Raw genomic sequence first — 5,964 nt, forward strand, 5'->3', positions numbered from 1 at the left:
ACAACAGAACACAAAAGTGGTTGATTTGATGTAAAATGGTATTCATGTTTATTTTATTTTTGCAACAAATGACGCGAGTAAGTATGTCCAATACACATCAGCCTTTCCGTCACTCACAGGCTAAATCGCTACTTCTATCTTCTCTGCTATTCTAAGTTTGGGGAGTCCATGAGAAAAAGGCATAATATATAAAGTCACAAATCAAAATCATGAGGATACCAATTTTCAAAAGATGCATCCTGGTCTCAGGCAAGGCTGTTAAGTTCCATTAACAGTTTTACGGTATTTACAAGACAAATTACGTCATAATAAAGTGCCAAAGATCAGCAAGGTGTTACTAGAGAGTAGTCTGCAAAGAAAAGAAGCAGGGATAAGGATGATAGATGTGTGATAGGAAAGAAGTAGCGAATCACATTGAGCACCCGCCAGCCACCCAAAGGCAAGAGATGGACGTGTGAGGCTATATGTGGGGCCTCCTATCACTCATGGGACAAAAAGCATTTGGCACAGACTGTCAATACCACATGGGACCCATTTGCCAGCCCGCACAGGGCCCTCACATTTGGCACAGACTGTCAATACCACATGGGACCCATTTGCCAGCCCGCACAGGGCCCTCACATTTGGCACAGACTGTCAATACCACATGGGACCCATTTGCCAGCCCGCACAGGGCCCTCACATTTGGCACAGACTGTCAATACCACATGGGACCCATTTGCCAGCCCGCACAGGGCCCTCACAGGGCCCACCTCTTTGCGCTGACTGAGGGGTGTAGACTCATGACTTCAGTCCTGTTTGACGGATGGTTGATCATGAGTATTCGTTGCAATGGAAATCAAACAAACAGTAATTAGCCGACAGCCAAAAAGAAAAAAAAGTTTTGAGCCTTCGAGGTCAACCCCGGCTGAGAGGAATAAGACATCCTGGAAGAAAGATCGAGATACTCAATAAAAAATTCTCCCCACACGACAATCAAACTTTAGCTTTTCTTAGTGCGAAAACAACCCACCTAGCCCTACAAAAGAGACACCGATAGACAAGGTAGGAAATTTGATTTTATCTGCAAGTTCTTAAAAGGTATAAAATTTGATTCTATCTGCAAGGTCTTTTACGGTAAAAAATGTCAATAGATTCTATCTGCAAGGTCTTTTACGGTAAAAAATGTCAATAGATTCTATCTGCCAGGTCTTTTACGGTAAAAAATGTCAATAGATTCTATCTGCCAGGTCTTTTACGGTAAAAAATGTCAATAGATTCTATCTGCAAGGTCTTTTACGGTAAAAAATGTCAATAGATTCTATCTGCCAGGTCTTTTACGGTAAAAAATGTCAATAGATTCTATCTGCCAGGTCTTTTACGGTAAAAAATGTCAATAGATTCTATCTGCCAGGTCTTTTACGGTAAAAAATGTCAATAGATTCTATCTGCCAGGTCTTAAAATGTCAAAAGATTCTATCTGCCAGGTCTTAAAGGTATTAAAATTGATATCCTCACAATTTTTCTTCTGTGACTTTGCTTGCTTATCCCTGGGCCTCCTCAGTTTGAAGAAGGACTACTGTAAATTATACTATTATTTCTAATACCGTAAATTATACTATTATTTCTAATACTGTAAATTATACTATTATTTCTAATACTGTAAATTATACTATTATTTCTAATACTGTACTGAAACAGGCAGCAAGCAGGAAATATAAACTTTCTTTGTACATATTTATTAAAGATATTCTAATAACTAAATAAACATGAACAAACATAAAAGACATAGATTTGTTTAACAGAAAAAACAAACAAACAACTAATCCATAAAAACAAACTAATTTTTGGTCTCAGACTTACATTTGTAGAACTGTAAAATCAAACATTAAAAAACCCAATGGTAAACATTTGTAAATAACATACCAACCAAACAGTTGCTCTCAAAATTTCAAAGGGAACATTTCTAAAAGTAAAATTATTCACAACCTAATTTTTGGTCCAAGACTTACATGTTTAATTTAACAAAAAACAAAGAGATAAAAACAACAATAACTGAGCAGCTTATGAACAGTCTGCTAACCAAACTAAACAAGATTTCACTCACAAACTTCAAAAAGAACTTTAAAAAAAAAAAATCTTTCACAACCTCAAATTTTGGTCCCAAGCGTCTACAGTAGACATAAAATAATTTATTTGAAAAAAAAAATGGAAAGAACAGTAGTGGTACACTTCATAACCAAAATAGTGACAATGGAAGGATCGTCCACAAACATTAGGCCTACATACAAAACAAAACACAACCCGGCCTCATCCCCTACTAAAAAATAACAATAATAATAAATATTATTTAAATAAAACATAAAAAATAACAATAATAATAATAAACATTAATTAAATAAAACATAAAAATAACAATAATAATAATAAACATTAATTAAATCAAACATAAAAAATAACAATAATAATAAACATTAATTAAATAAAACATGAAAAATAACAATAATAATAATAAACATTAATTAAATAAAACATGAAAAATAACAATAATAATAATAAACATTAATTAAATAAAACATAAAATATAACAAAAATAATAATAAACATTATTTAAATAACACATAAAAAAATAACAATTGTCAGAAACTTTACTGTCTGGTCCCGTTATGTTTCTACATCGGAAACTTTAGGCGCATGACGTAAAAATCTTTTTTTGATATTGATCTGAAAATATTTTAGCTTCTGTTTTAAAAAATAGTTTAGAGAAGAGCAAAATATGTAAATTTGCAAAATATAGATTCTATACATATATTTTTCAAAATCGTTAATAAACTGGAACATTTTTTACACATTCACAGACAGATTTTTGCAAATATCTGTCCGTAACTATTTTAATTGCTTTCAACAAAGGCAAATGCTTAGGAGCAAAATCTCTCTCTATATATTTATATGATGTTTAGACAATCAAATTGTGTCACAGCGCTATAAAACATGTAGGCCTACAGCCGGTTGAACTGTGAAAAATAGGTGCAAACACAACAAGCTAGCTCACACAACCAAGAATCGAACTCAATTCTTTTACATAGTAAGTCCTTCTCCGTACAACTCCACAAGGACACACCAAAACTGAGTTTTTCAGTAATGGTGGGGGGAACCAACATTTTGATGTTTTTCTATAATTCGTTGTTTTATATTTCGAGGTGTTTTTTTCTTCTTCTCTTGATGAAGACATAAAGAGAAAAGATTGGGTAATTAATGTTTTACAAAAACACACAAACAGATCATCACGTTTAAACAAGAAACCATATGTGAGGCGTTATGGTCAAATCAGGCGCTTGTCAAAATAATGAAATCTGAGAAATCGACATTTTTCGGCCAGTTTGGAAATGTAAATTTTGTTTTTGTTTTTTAGCTTTACTTCCAAAACTAGTCGACCCCACCTCCTTCAATCGCAAATATCTCCACTTCTGTTTTAAGTAAATGGATATTGTTTCCATCGAAAGCAAGGGAAATAAACAACAGTTAAGATAATACCAAGAACTCCATATGTCCCAAAATCGACGAGAGCCTCATTTCACCACGATGCCTCACATATCTAATAAAGCCAATAAATTCTTCTACTCTTGATGAAGACATAAAGAGAAAAGACTGGGCAATTAATGTTTTACAATAACGAACAAACAGATCGTCTCGTTTAAACAAGAAACCTTTAATATCTAATAAAACCAATAAATTCTCTCAAAGTGCGTATAAAACGTGGCAGGTACAAACTTCATCATCAAATCTAAAGAGATTCATCTAGAATAAAATGTCTTACAATTTACAAGGTTGTTGTGGTTAGTTGGTGGGTGCTCAGTTGGTGGGTGCTCAGTGCTGTGGTTTGCTCATTTTTTCCTATCCAACATCTATCAACCGTATTTTTGTCTTGAACATTAATTGTTTTTAATGCAGGTATGTTTTTTTTTTTACATCCCTATCGATACAATTTAGATCATTTAGGAGGCCGGCTCCCAGGTCTAGCTGTCAGGACCACCTTGGGCTGACTGAGAGGGATACAATATCCCAGCAGAGAGACCAAAACACTTGACAAAAGTTTTCTCTCCACTCCGGAATCGAACTTGGGTCTCCTGCATGTGACAGCAAAGTGCCTGATCACTATATCATAGAGGAAATTCAAACTTTACCATTTTGTCATAGAAAGTCAAATTTCTTTCTGCGGTCAATACCAAAATGCCTTGCTAAAAAGAACGGGGGAGGGGGAGGGGGATGAAAAAATTACATATTATAATCTTTCGTTTTCCAAAGTAAATATAATGTAGCAGCAAATTAAATAAGTCTATTGAGATAATTATTGAGAAAATATCTGTTAGTCTGTTTACAAGTATACAACAAAATATGTTGCGTCATCGTGGTAGAATCAGGCTATCGCTATCGTCAAAATAATGAAGTCAAAGAAACCAATATTTTTATCCTGACCTTCGGACAAATTATTGAAATTTGTTTTGGGTTTGTTTTTGTTTGTTTGTTGTTGTTGTTGTTTTTTTTTGGGGGGGGGGGGGGGGCTCAAAACTTGCATGTAGGCCCAATATTTATACATTTCTGGGAGGATTTTACTGAAAATGTTTATCACAAGCACACAAAAATATAAATGTGCTATTTCTGAGGACACTCAAGCTTTGGAGGTGACCAAACTTTGGCGGCAGTTTTCACAATTATTTTTACCTCGGACACCAGGTGACCCCCACCAACTCCTTCAATCGCAAAATACTCTGGACACTTCTATTCAAGATAAATAGGTACTTTTTTCCATCCAAAAACAAGACTTTGAAGAATGTTTTAAATGTAAGGCGATATAAATAACTCCATGCGCCCAATAGTTAGCAATAGCCTGATTGCACCGAGTTGTGACACACACATTATTATTATGTAAGCCTCCTTACCAGAAGACCTACCCATAAAATGCAGATTCTGAACGTCTTGAATAAAACATGAGCATAACAATGTATAAGAACATTTGTGAAACATGCTGACAAAATGAGTTACTTCTTGGATTTGAGCCATATAGAAAGAGATACCTCACGCTTATAAGTTTTAAAAAATACATAAGTAAGAAACAATAGCAGGCATATTATTACACTTTAAGAACATGGCATCAATAGAAAATCTACACATTGGGCCCTAGTGTTGATTTTTATTGCCAATATCTCCATTTGTGGATTGCGAGAAGTAACTCATTTTGTCAGCTTGCCTCACATTTTTAAGTAAGGCAACACTTTCTTTCAAGCCAACATCAGCTCTTGAATACTGTACAGAACTTGAGAGAATAAGATTTACATCAAGTAATAGAAGAGCACTTATTTGTCAATAATATTAAACACACAAACATAATATCATCGCTGTCACAAGCAACCTACTTAAGTCCACATTTTCGGAGAATTTTCAATTTTTACACCTTTCCAAAGCTCTCTCTCTCTATATATATATCAACCTGGAGAAAGATCACAGAAATGGATGACGTACAGATAAGTGGGAAGACATGGAAGAAGACCAAGCGGCTAGCCTGGGATAGGGAAAGGTGGAAAGTGTTCGTTCGTGGCTTATATCCTGATCCAGGGGAGGTGAGAAAGAAGGTAATGATGATGATAATGAAAGCTCTCTCAAAAATGCACCTTTCATTTCAACAATACCAAAATGCAGTGTAATGCTATGGTCCAGGCTTACAATTTTCTTGCTTTTCCTGATTCCTGATGGGAACAACACAACAACAATTGGTTTTTTGTCTCTGGTGTAAAAAAAGGAGAGATGTTACCGAAGACTCCTTGACACCTCGAACAAAGACCACGTTTCAAATGCCGAGTTACGAAAGAGAATCACCAACGCAGTGGGGCAATATGAAGACCTACTGACCACAGTGAAGAGACGAAAATTGAAATGGTATGGGCATGTCACAAGATCCACAGGACTTGCCAAAACAATCTTGCAAGG

The sequence above is a fragment of the Aplysia californica genome, unplaced genomic scaffold (assembly GCF_000002075.1).
Source record: "Aplysia californica isolate F4 #8 unplaced genomic scaffold, AplCal3.0 scaffold01244, whole genome shotgun sequence".
Lineage (NCBI taxonomy): Eukaryota > Metazoa > Mollusca > Gastropoda > Aplysiida > Aplysiidae > Aplysia > Aplysia californica.